The 20047-nt window shown below is 38.4% G+C and overlaps 1 long non-coding RNA gene across 1 annotated transcript in view; it reads left to right on the top strand.

The window, feature by feature from the left end:
* LOC138103771 (uncharacterized) overlaps positions 1-20047 on the top strand; it is a 52309-nt gene that overhangs the window by 6760 nt on the left and 25502 nt on the right. Inside the window, exons 3-5 of the long non-coding RNA XR_011147845.1 lie at positions 4139-4256; positions 6667-6773; positions 15522-15760. This is a non-coding gene — a long non-coding RNA (uncharacterized lncRNA). The remainder of the gene's footprint in view (positions 1-4138; positions 4257-6666; positions 6774-15521; positions 15761-20047) is intronic.

Here is a 20047-nt window from a genome sequence, read left to right as displayed (position 1 = left end):
ATGCAGTGTATTTGTAGCTCATGAGTGGGAGAATCCATTGCATACTAAACATTATTCAGAACTCATAGTTTATAAGCCCATTTGCTTACTGAGAAAAGGCTTTTGCTATGTGGGTTTTCTTTTTAATATTTTAAGTTAACAAGGTAAGTCACTTGCTTCATGTGGGAAACAGATGTGTGCTGAAAAAGGCAGTTCTCTTAATAAGGAAAGGATGTTAATAAGGCATTGTTGTTATAGTAAGTGTATATAATGTTCAGAAATGCCTATTGTCCCAAGGCAGTAGAATATTTCCCCCTCTGGATTTCTCTGTCTGCCCCAGATTTAGTTCTTATTCTGATAAACTGAGGTAAGTCAAGTTTCGCAGAGAGTACCCATGAGGAAGGAGTGTCTGCTTCCTCCCTTTGCTTTTTAACCCTCTCCAAAGCAAGAAGGCTCCACTTTGTGTAGCAAAACAATAGCAATCTCTCCTTCTCTGTGACTAAATCCTCCTACCAACATATTTCCATCTGAATACTCTTAAATGTTAACTTGCACCAATTAGGTGTTTTTTCTCCCACACAAGAGTGCACGACTAGCTACTGTATTTATCTGATTTCAGGGGTTTTGTGGTCTGGGCACTGACTGTAGTGTCTGAGAGCCTTCTACATCCTTCAATTAAAAAATTGAAGTCACAGTGTACTTAGCAGTTTAAAGATTGACACTTTAGTTGGAATTTTAAGAGAATGATGATTTCATGACAACGTTGGCAAAGATTAGAAGTAAAAATCAGCATCAGTGGCTGAAATGCCTGAGGGTCGCTTATGGGTTCCATAAAGATGTTCCATGCTTCTAGTTTATGTTCTGGTTAAAAATTACTCATCTTGAAAGTTAGGATCAGAGTCTCTGAACAGAAGTGTGGTGTGTATTCAGCAGCCTCTGGAAGGATGAGAGGTACAGCAGTGCCGTGTGTGCAACCCTACCCCTTTGGGTGCTGGCTTTTTCTGTGCATGAGAATGGTCCTTTGACTGCACTGTAATCAAGGTGTGCAATGACCCTGGGACCAGCTCAGCTGGTAAGAGCTTGGTGCTAATAATGCCTAGGTCATGGGTTTGATCTCTGTATGGACTCTTCACTTAAGAGTTGGACTTGATAATCTTTGTGGGGCTCTTCCAACTCAGAAGGATGTGATGTTTGTGTAATTGCAGCCATCTAGACATGGCCTTGGTGTGTGAAGCCTAAAGAAGTCCCAGTAGCTGTTTAATCCTGTCTGAGAACCTGGTGTATATTTGATTGCTGAAACCTAAGATGCTGTAGCTGTTTTGTTATCATTTCCTTGGCTAGGCAAATCAAAGTTACTATGATTATAAGCAAGATTTTCTGGTGCAGAGGTATCTTGTAAAAGGTCTCGATTTCCCTGTCTTGATTTAGTCTTTCATATCTAGTTACTAAGGGTCTGACTATTTTATTAAAAGCAACCCTGGGATATGATGTCATTGTTCGTTACTGAGGAAAGGCTCATGAGAAAAGATGGGTCTTGCATTATGCTCTAAAAATAGTAAAGGTCACTCCCGTCAACAAAAGATAAGATTTTTCTAGTTAAGGAAAACCCCATGTAATCTCACACAGACAGAGCACACAAAACCAAGGCAAAGTGCAGGAAATACACCAACAAAGTCCAATTGTGGGAAAAAGACATTCAAAGTACTTAACACTATGTTAATGAGAATATCTTTTCCATAAAATATTTACTAAAATTCAAGTTTTCTGACACAAACTATACAATAATTCTGCAAAACTCTTGGCTCTGGGAAAGGTTGAATTCAGCTAAAGCCAAAGAACTTTTTTGAAAGTAGTACTCTTTCAAAGTATTCCAAATAAAATTATTGGAGTTCCTTCACTCCTATGAAGGGTTTCAGTTTTCCAGTTTTATTTCCAAGGAAGCAAAATATCTGTCAAGTTCTGATATCAACAATTTCACAGAACGAAGTAGTATACAAAATTCATGTGATTAGGGGGAAAAAAAAAACCCTAAATATCCTTATTCTCATAACCAAGGACTCCTTGATCAGCTCTTCAGTTTTTGGAGCAGTATAAATAAATGAATTTTAGATGAGGCAAGAGAGAAACATCAAGTAAATATGTCAGTAAACCCCACTAAAGGTAGAAGAATCATCATTTTAATTTTGAGCATTAAATTTGGGCTTAATCAACTCAGTAGGATGCAGTTGAACTACCCTTCATTGCAAGACAAGTAGAGACAAGTAAGGACAAGACCATGCTCACTGAAGCAGTGTATCAGCCTAGCACAGTGGAAGGAAAGGTGTCTGCAGTACTCTGTGTGTGGAGGGTTCTATGAAGAGCAGAGGCAGTGGGAATGAAGGGGAGAGAATGCAATGGGAACTTGTGAAACTGCCACCAGAATCCAAATGTCCGTAGACCACAAATTAATAAAGGTGCTATTCTGCATGGAGGCAGAGCTCAATAACAAGGTCTAAAAAGTAGGTCACATGCCAGCACTAATATGGGTCCGTGTTAGTACCTGAAGATCTAAAGAGTCTGGATACTTGAAGGAATGGGAGGGAGGGAAAGTTGTCTGCTCATGTTAGTGCAATGAACCATGTGCTACATGGCTTATGCAAAACCTCATTTTTTAGGCTTATTTGACCTTCACAGTATGCAAACTTATTTTGATAAATATTTATTGGTATTATATATGAAGTAAACATTTATAGGGGGTAAAGAGGAAAGTGTTTTACACATGTTTTTACATCTTTTGAAGTAAAAATCATGGTGAAAACAAAAAAACCCCAAAAATTACCTTACAGCAAAGTTCCCATAAATTTAGTATTTTGTAGGACTGGGAAATCTGTAGAAGTAGAAAACATTTTTCTGAATTTGGAAAAGTGATGGAGATTTTTAATAGAAGTATCTGAGAATAAAAGTAATTGATGGCAATTTTCAATTCTGTCTTCTCTCTGACGATACTTGAAGGTATTGACTGCTGCTACTGATTTCTGTGGATACTGCTGTTCTAGAATTCACATGATATGTCACTAAGAAAGACAGTGAATTTTTCTTTTCCTTCTAGAAAACTGGTTGTAGCTGTTGACATCAGCTAGGTATTATGGATAAATTCAGCTAAAAAGACTAATTTATTTTTCAGAATTCCAGGCTATTCCCAAATTTTCTGGGTATGTTTCCACTGTTTTAATGTTCTGAGGTTTGTGTATACATATATGTCCTAACATATTGTCTCTCTAATGCCCCAAACTCCAGCTGAGTTTGCCCCATGAAATGTTTGCCTTGACTTAAGCATTCAGAAAGCAAACCACTAGCAAAGTAGTTCAAGATACTGAATCCTGGATTTATATTTCTTATGAGCATAAGGCATACAGTATTACTAGTTCTAGGGATTCTAAAGGCAAGCAGGAAACTCAAGTGTGCTGGTTCTAGAAAATTTGCCAAAACAAGTATCTCAAAGGTTTTTCTGTCAGTGCCTCTGCCAGAGAGAGCCTCTGAGAAGATTCGTGCTTTGACCTACTGCTGATAGCAATTAAGGATGCTAACTGTTGAAAATGCATACAAATGTGCAAATTTCTGACACTCACCCGGATGGGACCAAGATGTCCTAAGTATTATTTCTGAACTGGTTTATTTTAGTTTACTTTTTGGTGAAATGGGAAATATTGACACTATTGAAATTTCCGCCTCTCCCTGTTCACTGCAAAAGTAGCTAAGGTGTAGACAACTGTGTGCAAATGAATGCAACCAACGCAGTCTGGGTAAAGACAGAAACAGAGTTTTTTGCTCTTTGTTATCTTTGGCTGTAGTAAACCTTGTGTTGCATGTTGTAATTATTGCTTGGTTGCTGAAGATTTTTGGCCAGGAGCTTTATACTGCCAATTGCTACAAGGTGGAAAATATATGCTTGAAATATCTGAAATTTAATTTCTTCTGCTTCTCATTGAGGGAAAACAAAAAACCTAAGAGTAGGGGCATAATGATAGATGGACACAAAATTTAAACCAGGCATGTTGGCTGTATTACCTGGGAAAACAGAGTGTCATGATTAATTTTAAAAATATAATCTGAAAACCCAGAAGAGAGTTTCATTAAAAATATTACTTTCTTCTTTCTGTCTTATTCCTTTTGGTTTTAGTATCTCTTCACAAGCTAAATATACTATGCTGTTTTATGAGTTGAAAGGAACTGCGTACAAAAATGAAGAAAAGCTATGAAGTTTTTGAAAAATGTATGGGATCCTTTCAGGATGGTAGGTATTCTAAACTTACTGGTTTAATTTTAAGCAGGTATGTCAATGATCACTTTAAAAAAAATAGCCAGCTAATGTATATCTATACAGGTTTAAAAAAAGACATTAGCAGCTGAAAAGTGAAATAGCTTTCTTGGGATTTTAAACAAGCTAAAACATAAGGGAAAATTAAAGAATATCTTTCCATGGGTCACAGGAAGTTTATCTATAAATAGAGCATGCATTTGTTTCATAGCTAGCAGACTGCAAAAAACAACTCTTGATGCAGAACTGCTGTAGAGAAAAGGCAGTGAACTGCACTGGTACAAGTTGTACATCTACGCCAAAATGCTGTTCCTGGGGCTGGAAAAGTCAAACTAGAAAAGGCATTACCTCTTGAAATTTTCCTTCTCAGCAGCTACTGAGAATTTTACAAATAAAGTCTCAATTCTCCAAACAGCCTGAAAAAATTAGTCACATGTCTAAAGTTTCAATAAATTGCTTGGGAGCAATACCAAGATCTTGTATGAACCAAGCATCTTCACACTTATTTCCAAGATAGTGAAAATGGCAGTTCAACCCAGATGCTAAAATTCTTGGTTTAGTCCCATTCTACGTAAGAAAATTATTAGAAGACAAATAGGTCTTCTATTGAACATTAAAGAGAAATAATAAAGAAGTACCATAAAAAATATGGAATGTTTTTGTGTTATTCATGAGCATAATTCATTTAAGAAAAGAAATTGCAGCTACAGAAATTCAAAATCCATGAGACTGTCACTTTCTGGTAAACTAAACTTAATTTTGTATATGGAAACTTGCTTATAAATGTGCTGTGTTTTGTTGTCGGTTGCTGTACAGCTTTTATACAGAATAATAAAGTGCTGCTGCTAAAGACCCCAGTATTATCCCTTGCACCAGTTGTTCATGATTCTTCCAGCCAAACTACTCACAACATTGTAGGGGGAGAATATGCACTTGATGATTTGCTTCCTTTAATGGGTTGTTAATATGTTGACTCTAAGTTTTTGCAAATGACTTGATTTGTCAAACACTGCTTTGGGCTAAAAAATAAATAAATCTGTCCGTGCACATTCACATTTCTCGAGCTGGTTCCTTTGAGGAAGTAATTTAGTTAAAATTTCCATGTTTCTAACCCCTAGTCTAAATGGGACCTGCCAAGCAGGTGCCCACGACCCTACTCCCAGACTGTCACACTGTGATCCCTCCAGAACTGCATAAAGGGATGGGCTTTATGGCACACAGAGAATGTACTGTGCAAGAGAGTAGTTTCAACTCTTTTTCAGCTCTTCATGGATGTTTCCATACCTGAGCTACCTTGAAATCATCACTTAATTCCAAAGTTTTTTGTGGTTTAAAAAGCATCACCTAACACATGCAATTAGGTCTCAGCTTACCTTGATTTACCTTTGGGAGGAAGAATTTGCTTTAGAAAGACACACCCCATTTTAGATTCATCTGAGAATAAAAATATCTCCCAGGTTCCCCTGTAGCCTGTGAGCAAAGAACTTAATGACTTGCAATGCCCTTACTCGCACTGCTACATTCACAGGCAGTTCAAGAAAATGTTTTTCTTGCATGGCAAGTTATTGCAGATAGTAATCACATGTTGAAGGTGCTTCATAATTAGTGGTGGCTGACAACCATAACCCTTTGGCTCTGATTTCAGTTTCTCCTATGGTTTTTATTCACCACGAAACACATGGACAGTTGTATCTCAAATCTTGGCTCTTAATAAAATCAATGGAGGGAAGTTTGGAGCTTAAACTGGGAATGTGAATGTTTTCTCTGCCCAACAGAGATCTCTGCTCTCCAAAGGGTAAATCTGGGAAGATCAGCCAGCAATACATCAGCAGCAATGCTGGCTGCAGTACTGGGGATCTGGCAGTCACCAATTATTTATTGTAACTGTTCCAAACCCATGTCCAGGAACTGTGCAAGAAGCAGAAAAGCCTGGGGATTGGTAGCATGCAGATGTATTGATTGTATGCATCTCTGGTAGTTTGTTTGGCCAAGCTGCAAACTGCCTTAACCTGTTAATAATTGGTGTCTCAGCAAACTTCAAATTAGTAATATTTATGGCAGCCTGTCTTGCTTCAAACAGAAATAACAACTTTGGCTTAAAGCAACAATATACAGATGTATCCTAGGACTCCTAACTCCTTTGCAAAATAAATAATTACATAAATTGTATCAAGTCTTCAACTGCTTCAAGGCTTTTGTTACCTTGTTATATATCTTATTTTCTTGATTTCTCTCTGAGCTGAAGTGATTAAAATCCTACCCTGTTCCTAAGACAGCTAAGAATCAGTCAGTCGAGGCAATGTACAATTTATGTCTGACAGATGTGTTAAATGTCATTAGCATAAAAATCAATCCAAATCACATAAAAAATTTCTCTGTTGGACAGGTAGAAACAATATCTCCAACTGGATGTCTAAAGGGGAAGAGGGGAAAAAGAGCATGTCTCCAGAATGCTGATATTGTCCAGATTTTTTGTGAAGGAAAAGCAAAATACAAGGTAATGTTATTCTGTCCTCTCTTTGTTCTTCTAGGACTATTTGTAGCTTTTTTGATTGGAAGTCTTTCATCACATGGGATAGGTTCTCAATCCATCTGGCATGTGCTTCATGTATCTTGGGCAGAAGTGCTTAAGGTGTCCCTTGGTTTTAGTCTTTGTTATCCTGCATCTCTCTTGTGGAAAGTATTACCTTTCCTTCCCACGTCCAGGGACTGTCTTGTTTTATTTTGGTCTTTTGTATCAAAATATGGGTTATATCATCTATTTTTATCCTAGAATTAGCAACTTATTTCATTAATGTGTATAAGACCTGCAGACAGGATGTGATTAATGCTTGTTACCTCTCATTAATTTATATTAGATACATATATATTATATCGGAAAACCAACCCTTTAATTCTGATCTCTCTTGAAAATTCAAAGACAATCTTGATTACACCTCAGCTACCAGTTATTGAGCAAATCATGCCTACACTGGAACCAATCCAATTGCTTAGATTGCTAGTCACTTGCACAAACTAAACAGTGTGCCAGATAGAGCAGCATTTTATGAATGTACAAAATGCTATGTAAATAGATCAGAGTTAAATGGGTATGGGAGATCATTTTTTACTGGCAGATCAATAGATTCCTAAGTTCATTTCTTAGTATGAAATACCATTTTGCTGAGAGCTTTGTTGTCCTGGCAGTGTCTGATACACAGTGAGGGACATTCTTTGTATTATCATAGTCAATTTCAGCTCCTGGTATTTTTATTTCTGACTCTCTCCAACTACACTCTTCTGTGTGTTTGCTACCAATGTTTCTCTATGCTACTTGCAGATTCAATTTTATTTTTTTCTTCTAAATTCTTATTTCTTCGTGCCTGGTTAATGTCTCACAAAGTTTCTGGAAACAGAGTTAGTTAGGTGTTAGGAAATGTACCAAAATCCATCCCAGCATCTGAATGACACCTGGGTTAGATATTTGCAAGCTCCCTTATTAATTTTCACTGTGAAACTGTTAAGGTACTGACCAAATATTTTATTCAAGTTCTCAGAACTTCTCATAAGAGGCTCATAACTTGACTTATTTTATTAAATCTTATAAGAAATATATTAGATGAACTTAAAGAGTGAGTGAAATGTCCAAATACCTGGAACATAAAAATTTAAATTTAAACTCCTTAGAATTGAGTTTAGCTACATTTACTTCTCTTTCCCAGAGTCACTTGGTGTTTTGGCAGAATTGAACATCATTTAATGGAAAGCCTTCAGCATGTAATATTAGAGGTACCTATAAGCTTGATAGAGGTAAGGGCTCCTTGGGGCCAGATTGGCTAGCCTCTGTAGGGTGCTAATAAAGCTATGCCACGCTGCATGTCTAAATTAGCTGTGCAGAGTTAAACTCTCCTTAGGCCTTGCTCAGTGAACCTTTACATACCAGAGAAGCAGTCTTTGATCAGATCTCTGCTGTGGGGAGCCCCCATACATGGGCTGATGGAGGATACTATTTGGCTGGCCTTTTTCAACTTAATTTTTCAGAGGAACCTCATTTTAAACACTGAGACCCAGCAGCTCTGGGGCTATGCAAACCTGATCTAGGAATGTGTGCCAGCTGCTACAAAGAGAGCTTTAATTTACCACTTATTTCCATGAGCTTTCTGTTCCCTGCCTGCAACTGCACAGATGCACAGATTCCATGAGGACAGAGTGTTCTGGATGGATTACATCCCATGTGATGTGCTAGAATTCTTTACCTCTTTGATCTGCTCTGGTGCAACACAGGAGTAACTAGCCATGGCTAATCATGGCAGACAGGATAATTAGGGAGCCTGGGAATGAAAATCAGAATTTAATGCATTTTTATTCAGTGAGTTAATATTGAATGAATAACTAAAGTGTTTTAATAGAAAAAGGTCTCAAAGTTTCATTTACTTTTTCTTTTCTTTAATGGTTACTGCAAAAAGCTCCATGTACTGCAGTTACTTTCATGACCAAGGAAGGGAGACAGTGTCAGTATCAGAGGTGCCTTGCTTATTTTGTTCTGTTGGATTTCTTTCATCATCTTTGGAAGAATTTCTAGCTCAATGTGTCTCTTAGTAAATATTTCTTCCCAACTTTCTAATTTATGCCTCTCTTAATGAAGTTCTCAAGAGTCTTCAGCTGCATGTGACAAGAGTTTCCTGAATGTTAACCTGGGGCTGTGTCCTTTTGTGCATCATGGTAATTGTGAGATGACTTACAAGAATTTTAAGTAGCTGCATTTTGCTTTAGGAAGCATACCAGACTGTCATTTCAAATCTGTGAGGAAATGTAGGTATGATACCATTCATCTGTGCTTTATTTCAGTACTTCCAACTGAGAGGAATTAATCTTGACTCTGTACTAAATGAGACTATCCCTCCACTATGGTAAAAAATGTAACAACACTACTTTTGGTATTTTCCTGATTTTAAAAGAAAATGCATGGCCACAAAACCTGCCTATCGAGGGGGATCATGATTCTGGCAGCAATATCCAATCTCACACTTTAATGCTCTTTCCAGTGATGAGTTTGTGTCTGTAGATATGTTCACATCTGATATTAAATTATGTTATTATGTTAGTTTACTATACAGGATGAGGGACAAAGAGAGAAAAATCAGTATGATCATCACAGTACAAATGCAGAATATTCCATATCAAACCACTTATCCAAGCAAACATCTCTAAGCACTTTTGTCTACTGTTGTGATATTAAACTGCATATGCCTCATAATCTAGTCCTTCTAATTACTCTTTCAATTTCTTAATGCAATAAAAAAAATGCATCTGTAAAACAGAAGTAATTGTCTTATCTCCTTAAATATACTGGAGAAAAAAGGTATATTTATATTTGAATGTCCATTCAATGGTTGTTTGAAGAAGTCATAAAAGCAGATGAAGGATACACTGTCAGCAGTATAAAGGAGTCCTCCCCTCTTGAGGTCAATTGAAATGTAAATAAAAGGTGACTGACAATAATTAGGCCAAAGACAATAAACAGAAACAGGCCCACTAGGCTTGATTGCTCAAGGAACTTCAGAGGACAGAAATAGCAGGAGTTATGGCACAACTGTTTCCACAAGATGCCCAAAATGCCTATAAAAAAACTCTGTGATATATAAACAGGTAGAAAATATAGTCAAGGTTGCATTGCCACTCAGGGCCCCATGAAGGTGTGCTAGTTCAGTAAGGAGTCCAGGTCTTTATCAATATCAGGCTATACTGATTTTTGAATCATATCTTACAAGCTGTCTTGAGATGTCATGACATTGCTTTACAGGCTCATGATCCCCTGAGTCTCTGCTTTAATTTAACTGATCAGGTCAGCAGGGCAGCACTGAGGCGAGGCATGCTTTGGGCATCAGACCCTTCAAGTGTAGATCATGCTACAGTAACTTTTCAAAGGAAAGTTGTACCCGTTGTTTGAATCCATACAGTTGTCTCCTTTTAAATCAAGACGAAGTTCAATTCATATAGATAAAACATCTATTTAAAATATATTACCCACTCTCGGCCCCAACACCCAAACAGGAGAGCTTGTTAAAGAGGCTCTATTCCGATGTGCAGAATGCAGGAAAATGTATGAATCACAGCATCACAAAACAGGCAAGATCGGATCCAAGTCTGAAGATTGTACAGTCCCACCCCACTGCTCAAAGGAGGACCAGGTACATCACATTGCTCATGACCACTTCCAACCAGCTTTTGAGCATTTCCAGAGAAGAAGACTAAAGACCCATGGGCCACCTGTTCCAGTGTTTGGTCCCATCATCTTTAGTCTATATCCATTTTCATGTATTTGACTTTGTGCCCATTGCCTCCCATCACCACTCCCTGAGAACAGATTTCCTTCTCCTTTAGTCTGTCTCTCCCATCCTACTAGAACTCTATATACACTAAGGTCTCTGCTGAGCCTTCTCTTCTCCAGTCTAAACAGTCCCAGATCTCTCTGTCCCTGTATGGCAGATGCTCCAAGCTTCAAGCTCTTAATCTCTTTCCTGGCCCTCCACTGGACTCATCCCAGCAGACCCATGTGTCTTTTGTATTGGTGAGCACAGACCTGGACACAGCATTCCAGGTGTGCCTTGCCAATGCTGAGCACAGGGAAAGGATCACATCCCTCAACTTGCAATGCCCTTCCTAAAGCAGCCCACAGTGCTGTTGGCTGTATTTGTCCAAAAGGCTCATGTTCACCTTCATATCTACCAAGACCACCAAGTCCTCCTCTGCAGAGCTGATTTTCAGTTTGATGAGATCAAATGACTAAATCAAAGTAGGTGTGGTATTGTCCAGGGTTATCACGTGTATAACTCTCTATAAAATTGATCATTGCTGCAAATACTGAAATAAATTTGTGTAAACAATACAAAACTGCTAACTGCTAACTGTAAAATTAAAGGTTTATGCTCAGTACTACACCTTCAGATGTTAACAGCTTCCAAAATAACCATTTCCAAACACATAAAATACAAAATAGTTTTAATTACTAGGGTGTTGGGATGCGAAGTAACTTAAATTGTTGAATATGCTTTGCCACAAACACTAATTTATCTTATGAGTTTACCTGCAGCTATGGCAAATCACTTTTTCAGTGGAATCTTACCTTATTCTTTTAATATCAAAAGATAAGTATTCCATTTGGTGGTGACTTTCCAGACTGATTTCTACTGAGCCACCATCTAGGCATTTCATATAAGATGGGAACAGCAAATGTGGGAAAAAAATATATCTTCAAGAAATATCAACATTATGTGTTATGCTATTTAAAGCAAATTTTAAAAGTGGAAACCAAAAGCCAATCACAACCACCTCATACATCCTTTAAGAAAAGGATAGAAAGTATACTAAAATGCATTTAATTTTTGAAAAGAAAACCTATGTGAGTCTACTGTTCTGATGTGGTAGGGCAGACAGAGGAAGTCCTGAACTTTTCCTCCCCTTAAGAGATGGCACCAGCAACCTGGTAAGCACCACTGGCTCCCAACATAGGTCTGCCTCAGCATATACTCCTGCTGCTGCTGCGAGTTTCAGGTGTCAAGAGACTTCCACCTACTTCTTGTGTTTAGTTGCTTTGGTATCTTTCACACAGAAATAGAAAGGGCAAACCCACATGATCTGTGTAGGGAACATAGGCAGATGGATAAGGGTTGAACTGCAATCTCTGAAGCTTGGTAGCTGGAGCTCATGGTACAATCTGTTCTGTGAAACATCCTTTCCCATGTTATTTCTGGCTGTTTCTGCAATGCGTCATCAAATGCTATTCATACTATGAAGCACAATGATTGCATTGCTCTTTAATTCCCCTCAAGCTTGCCGTGACTGTTGATTAAACAGTATGTGGGCTATGATTAGCTTCAATGTAGAATACAAAATTGACTCCTACCTGCTCAGGAGGATCTCCATAGCAGACAGTGCTTTGGTTTTTTCCTCTTGAACTGAGCCATAAGTTCTAGGACCATTAATGTAATAGTCATGCAAATATAAACATGAACCACTGAAAATATGGAATTTGTCTTCTTTTTGGTCAGAATAATAAAAAATGAAAATATTTTAGACTTTACTTCAAGTTTCAAAATCATTTCGTCTTTATAACTGCTGCTGTTACATGATACTTGTCTCCTCCTTTCAGCATTTCCCCATTCTTCTCCTTTCTCCCAGAGGAGTACCAGACATACAGTTCAACAAGTTCTGTTGTGACTTTCTGGCTTCCGATAGCTTTGGCCTGTGAATATCGTTGGTATCTACTGGCAGTTCAGCTTATTCTGGGTGCTTTTCTCTTAGTGTCTATCTCATACTTGGTGTCTAGTTCTCATGATATCTGTAGGAGCTTTCAACAAGACTCCTACAAAATCTCATCAAAATTTACATTTTGTTAAAATTGAGTGGCTTGTTCAATGGATAAGAAAGTGATTGGACAGTCATATCCAGAGGGCAGTGGGGGACAGCTCAGTGTTCTGATAGATATTGGTGACAATTGATGTCTCTCAGAACTATACACTGGTACCAGAGTTATTTAATGTCTTCATCAATGGCATAGACAAAGAGATTGAGGGCACCCTTGGCAAGTTTGCCAGTGACACTGGGCTGAGTGGTGTCGTTGACCCTCCTAAAAAGACATGATGCCATCCAGAGGGACCTGGACCAGCTCAAGAAGGGACCATGGACATTTATGAGGTTTAACAAGACCAAATGCAAGTTGGTGCACCTGGGTCAGGGCAAACCATGGTATCAATCCAGGCTGGGGAATGAAGGGATTGGGAACAGCTCTGCCAGGAAGGACTTGGGGGTTCTGCTGGGGGAAAATCTCAACACAACCCAGCACTGTGCACTCACAGCCCAGAGAGCCAAATGTGTCCTGGGCTGCATCCAGAGCAGTGTGTCCAGCAGGGCCAGGGAGGGGATTCTGCCCCTCTGCTCTGCTCTGGTGAGACCCCACCTGCAGTGCTGCATCCAGCTCTGGGGTCCCAGCACAGGAATGACATGGACCTGTTGGAGTGAATCCAGAAGAAGGCCGTCAGAAAGATGATTATCTCCTATGAAGACAGGCTGAGAGAGTTGGGACTGCTCAATCTGGAGAACAGAAGTCTTCAGGGACACCTTATGGCAGCCTTCTAGTACCTAAAGGAAGCCTACAGGAACATTGCAGAGGGACTTTTTTAAGGATGTCTAGTGATAGGAAAAGGCAAAATGGCTTTAAACTGAAAGCAGGTTTAGATTAGACATTAGGAAGAAATTCTTTACTGTAGGTTGCTGAGGCACCTCAACAGATTCCCCAGAGAAGTTGTGGCTGTCCCACCCCCAGAAAGGCCAGGCTGGATGGGCCTTTGAGCAACTTGGTCTAGTGGAAGGTGTCCCTGCCCCCTGCATCAACCACCAACAAAACAGGAGAACAACATAAGAGAAACCAGTGGCTGGAAGTGAACCCACATAAACTGAAGACAGACACATTTTTAAACATTAAACTCATGTTTTAAACAGTGAGAAAGTTTAATCATTGGAGCGAAGTTTCAAGTGAAGTGACAAATGATTCATTTTGTGTTATCTTCAAATAAGGCTGCTTTTCTGGCATGTACTTTAACATGTACAAGCTATGTGTCACAGAAGGGCAAGTTATCCTGTGCTCTGAGCAGGGATAAGGGAGAGAAATTTAATGTTTGTGATATAGGGAGATTAGGGAAAATTATGCTCATTCTTCTTTAATCCCATCTGTTATAAGTGTGATTGCATGCACAAAAATGAGCACAAAATGTCTGACTTGGTCATTTTTATGCTGCCAGTTTCATTTGTGAGTACATGTTCTGAACATCTGTATTCTTTCATTGCTTTGCAGGGGTCACAAAGTCACTTTACAGTGATCCCCCCCCCCCCCCCTTAGTCTCAAGGGAAGAACTTCAGAACAAAGCACTGGTCTGCAAGAGATCGCTAAGAATTTCTGTGTCTTTTAAAAAAATCTTTTTAATCATAAACTCATCCTCATTCTGGAAATTCATTAGTGATTGTTTATTTAGTATAATGGCTCAAGTTCCTTCCAAAGTAATATAGTGTTTCTGTCTGGGCACTATGGAGTAGCTCATATTTCTGTTCTATTTGTTGATGTGCCAATTTTTCAACATGACTTCTGAGATCCTGAACTGTGCCACAATATAAGAATCTGCACAGTGACAATTATTGGCAACTTGCACTGGCACTGAGGTATTGTAAAATACGGTATTGATTCTAATTATTGTCTGTACCATTTCCAACACTAGAATCCTAAATTTTCGAGACAGAATAATAACACGTGGTAGAATGGAAAGAACTCTTTCAGTTTCTACTTTCCATTAACAACCAGTATTACTATTTTCTTGCTTTTCATCTTTCCTGTTAGGTTGGAACAAAACAAAACCTAAGAAACAGCAATTTTAATTTTTAGGGTAGAGCCTTGCTTTCTGAAAAAATGAAATAAAAAACTTAATCATTAAAAGAGACACTCACTGAGACCAACTAAATTCACAGCTGTTGTTGCATTGCAACACCAATGAAATCAGACGGTAAAACTCTGAAAAATCTTAAACTCCGTGAGAAATGGACTTTTCAAAGTGGTTTTATGAAGACATTAACCAGGTTTACATTGTTTTCTTATGGCAATTTTGCTAAAAATCAACTAGTCTCCTTCATCTAAAATTACTTATGTTCAGACAAAAGAGAAAAATATCAATAAACTATATTTTAAGCCAGTGCAAATGGATTTAGTTGTTTTGAAGTCAATAGATTTATCCCAATTTCTATTAGTTAAGGATGAAGTGAAATTGTACACTACTAAAAATGGCTACTTTACCTCTTTTAAGTCACTGAAGCTGCTCAGAAAACATCATCTTCTATTACTTTTCAGGACTTCATTTTTTGCTGTGTTTTGCCTCAGCAGGATATTCTAATAATGGTATGGGCTGTGTGTCCAGCATCCAAGTGTGCTGCCTGCTTTTGGATATTTCTAACATTCGCTCTTTACCATCCCTCCTCTCAGCCTTTCAAGGAGGTGTTTGAACAAAAAAAATGTTGTCTTCAAAAACTCCCTGTAAGAAATGAAAGCAGTCCTTAAATCTTGGTGGAGGGAATCTACAATGGGGCTGTAGTATTTCTCTGAATCCTCAACTATGTTTTATCTCGGGATGTGTGCATGTGACAGTACAATGTGAGGGCTGAGCATTCTTGTGGGGCATCTCATGATTTAATGTTTTCTTAACTTTCCCTTCTGTCTTTTAAGGTGTTCTGTGCACTTCATGAAGTTCCCATTTCCAAAGATTTTCATCTCCTACAGCCACACTAGCAATTCAGTAGCAACAGCTTGGAGAGCCACAAACAGAGCAAGCAAAGGACCTGGAGCACAAGTCCTGTAAGGAGGGGCTGAAGGAGCTGAGGTTCTCTAGCTTGGAGAAAAGGAAGCTCAGAAGTGACCTTATCACCCTCTACAACTGCCTGAAAGGAGGTTGTGGCCAGGTGAAGGTCAGTCTCTTCTCTCAGGTAACAAGTGAGAGGAAAAAAAGGAAGTGGCCTTAAGATGCAAAAGGGGAGGTTTAAATTAGATATTAGGGAATTTTTTTTCACAGAAGGGTTTTTAAGGCATTGAAAAAAGACTTCTCAGGGAAGTCATCGTCTCAGGGAAGTCATCGTCCCTAGAAGTGTTCGTAAAACATGTGGATATGGCACTTGAGGACATGGTTTAATGGTGAACATGGTGATGGTGCTTGCTGATAGTTGGATTTGATGACCTTAAAGATCTTTTCCAGCCTTTATGATTCTGTGATTTTGCTACTTATGAAGCAAGCAACAGCTTCACCATCTCAAGAGACCAGATCACGGCATCCTTTACCCATGGCATGACTAGATAAAAGATACTTAGATAGCAAAAGCCTGCTTTGATATGGATGACAAATCTCAGTCTCCCAGTTATCTCACTGTCAGCCGGTATTGTCTATCTGTAATCTACACAGCATACAAGGGTTCTCATAAATAAATAAGACATTCATGTTCCAATCCCACTCATCCATGTATTGACTTTTATTCATACATGTTCTGTAATCAACCTGCTTAAAAAATTAAACTCACTGCTTCTTCTGCAAAAAACACTTTAAATATGTGAAGGAAGAAAAGTAGAGGGTAATTGCAACATGGTCTCCAGACCAAATTTGTTAGTTAGCTAATTTCAGAACACATCTTTATACCTTGATGCTTTAGGGGAGGGTGGATATAACTGTAGACTTAGGGCACGATAAGTACCCATGACTGTCGTGGAACACATTTGTTTGAGGAAACTTGTCCCTACACTTCCACCAATGCAGTGTGGGCTCTCAGCCTCCCCACCTGCCAAATAAATCCTGCAGGATGTCACAGGCAGAGTGTCTGTTTCCTGCTAGGCAATGCCCTGTGACCCTTGGCAGCAGGAGCCTCTTTCCTTTCAGTCTTACTGCGCTGCTTTGTGTCCTCTCTGGGTGAGAGTTGAGAATGCTGCTCCCTTGGAAGGTTTTGGACTAAACCCCCAGGTAGGAAGGAAGTGATGTGCAGCATTTTTTGTCAGAGGTAAAATGCAATTAGCCTGGAGGATGTGTGAGTAAAGGAAGCTTACAGGAAAATAGAATCACGTGATTCTGATGAAGCATTTAAAAGCACTTGTCTCAAAAATAGGATAAAGTGAGTTAGAATGCAGGAAAGCTGGGATCCTTAGGCATAGCATTTCGGTGTAGCCCAGGTCTCATAACCTATTAAAATGTATCTTTTGCCCCTGTAAATTCTCACAGATAGAATGGTTGTGAGGTCTTTTCTGTCTTTTCACATGAAGTCATAGCAACTGCAGATCTAAACTGTGCACTTACTTTGAAGATGTAGAACGAAAAATTAGGTTTATAATAATATATCTTTATAGAGTGTGTCATGTCTGTATACAGTTTCCAGTAAGAGTAACAGAAGGTTTCAGTCTCTCTGGAATTTGTATTTGGTTTTGGTATCAGCAATTTTCAGTATCAAATCTGGATTTTTCATTTTCAAATATAGTATAATTAGTTTACTGATTTAGTGAAGTCAGACTCATTTATATGGTCCTCCTGTAACTGAAGAATATATTCATTTTTATGTTGAAAAAATTTAATTAGAGAAGTTGTTTGTGGTTTTATGTATTTGGTTCACGCAATTTTGTGACTGAAACTGACCCTATAGGTAGACAATATATAGTACATTTGAATAAAAACATAATAAAAAGTCAGCCAAGGAGATGAATGTAATAAATTCAAAATGATTTGTGGCAGAGTGACTTTCCCAGAAGGTCAGCTTACTAAATTCATTTCATAAGGGTTATTTTTAGCAATTTAGAAATTTCATTTGGAGCAGCCAGCTTAGATGTGATGTTAAAATTGGAAGTAACAGCCACAGCTTTATAAACAGGAAAAGTCTGGTGTAGTACCACATTATAACAAAATTTGGGTTAATTATGCCACCAACAGAACAGAATTTTGGCCATAAAGTTGATAGCAATTAAAGATATAAAAGTGATTTCAAAACACGTTATTTTTATCCAGTAATATTTATGTTTGTTTACATTGGTGCAGAATCATTTTTGCTCTCCCTCTTCAGTTCTTCTGCTGTAAAATGAAAGGGAAATTAAATTGATAGAAATATCTCCCAGCAATGGGTTCAATCAACATTTCAGGGATTTTCTGATACCAGTACTATTCAGATAGATATGTGCCCCATTTCCTTGAGCAGATGAGACAAATGATATTTCTGTAGGATTATTTACAAGACCTAAGTAGACCAGAGTTGTTCCCAGTGGACCCTGATTTCCTTTGCTTGTTCAAGCTGTGATTAGTGCAAGGCTGGAGAGGAGCCACCCCCCTCCAGGAAGCCGAGGTGACCAGTCACTGACCGCCGTGTGCTCTCTCCCTCACGGCAGATCAAGAGCCATTCTGGTTTGCTCCTAGCTTCCTCATCAGGATGTAATGATACAGCCAAGCCATGAGCCACTTCCTTTGATTGCACCTCCTCTGCTAGTGGTTGGCTAGATAAAGGACATTATATAGCTTCACAATCTCTTTGATGGACACAATTTATCAAAGGGACATCCTACTCTTCCTTGTGCAAGTAGGACTACGTGGGGCTGTGTACGTGCTCCCAGTCAGGAGACATTGAACTGTCCAGGCTGTTCTGTTTCTGCTCAAGAAATGCTGGTGGTACAGCACTGGCACAGGTCCCAGATCTGGCACCAGCAAGAATCCACTGTGATTTTTTTAGAATTATATGCCACTTGATCTCTTAGAATTTTGTCATATGTTGCCTAGATAGCTTAGGCATATGCTTGCTTATTCACAGCAGTTATAAAATTATCCTCACTAGTGATCACAGTCACTCATTTAAAAAATGGCACTAAAGGAAGGTGGCAAATAGATACCACACTGTATGATAATGCACACAGAAGATAAATCATCCACAAAATTTACAGTTTAAAAGCAGCAGCTCCTAAGTTTATTTTTGCAGCCTGCTTCCATTTCCACTGATAGTATAGGGCTTACAGCCTCTGTTCAGTTCATGAAATAGAGATTCATGATACACACTTGAGAAGTATATGAGACAGCATCTAGGTCCAGGCAAGGGAGGCGATGCTGAGAAGATGCTGGTTAGAGGAGAGGCAGCCTTTATGACATCAGAACATTTTCAAGATCCTAACTGTGTATTTTAGCAAAGGAGTATTTAAGGAGGAAGCATAAAACAGACATTGGTTTTTTGTGAGAGTTCTGTAGTTTATTTTTTCAATAAGATTCTTTTGTGTATCAGGGATAGTATGAAAAAAAAAAAAGCAAGGAAACCCTGAATGGGGAATGAGAAATTTGGGAGTGGTTGGTACCACAGGTGCACCAGAAGTAGAAGGAAATGAGAAGATAAAATCTCATGTCAAATTTTATCATTAAAATAAAAAGCCCTTTAGAGTAAAATAATAAAATTCTCACCTCCATATCTCTCTTCCTCTTCATACGCGAGAGAACTGATGTTTTGTAAAGTCAGCCAGTACTGTATCAAGGTGGGGATCAGTGAAATCAAGAGAGAAGACAGCCTATCTGTTGTGGCCAAATGATAGAGAGAAGGAAAAAGGGGGAGAAACTGAGAAGCAAATAAGAATTATTAGTTAAACAACTAAGAAGTTATTTAACTTATAATCCTGGGAAGAGCAAATGGAAATACTCAACATCCAGACTAAATCAAGTAGCTATATTCCATTTAAATATTCTGGCCAGTCTGCCCTTGTTATGGAGCAAGAGAAAGAAGTAGGAGTTTGCAGGGTTTTGTCAGTACCACCTAGAAAACCAAAAACCATCAAACCCTGTGGCTACTGCTGCTGAGGAAGGTAATAAATATGCTATTCATTTAAGCATTCATTATGTGGTGGACATATCAAGCAAGTAACACCATTAAAATACAGAACAAAACTTAGTGTATTCCAGCACTTAGGAAACTGTTGATGATAAGCATTTAACCCTCAAACTAAAAGCAGGCAGGTGGTCAGACATGCAATCAATAAAACTTTTTTTGGTACAGTAATACAAAAACCACTTTCATAAATTATGCAAACTGTGTCCCATGAAGGACAAGGAGAAGTGCTTTTTTTTCTATATTAAATGAAAACTTCATCAAATAGTAAGTAATACAGTGTTTACTAGTATATTACAAGATCTATATTACAATCGTATATTCATCTCTATCACTAAATAGATGTATTATTGAATCTCAAGATTTATTATCCTGTTT

The sequence above is a fragment of the Aphelocoma coerulescens genome (genome assembly GCF_041296385.1).
Source record: "Aphelocoma coerulescens isolate FSJ_1873_10779 chromosome Z unlocalized genomic scaffold, UR_Acoe_1.0 ChrZ, whole genome shotgun sequence".
Lineage (NCBI taxonomy): Eukaryota > Metazoa > Chordata > Aves > Passeriformes > Corvidae > Aphelocoma > Aphelocoma coerulescens.
Note: the sequence above shows the minus strand (reverse complement) of the source record. Positions and strands in the feature narration are given on the sequence as shown.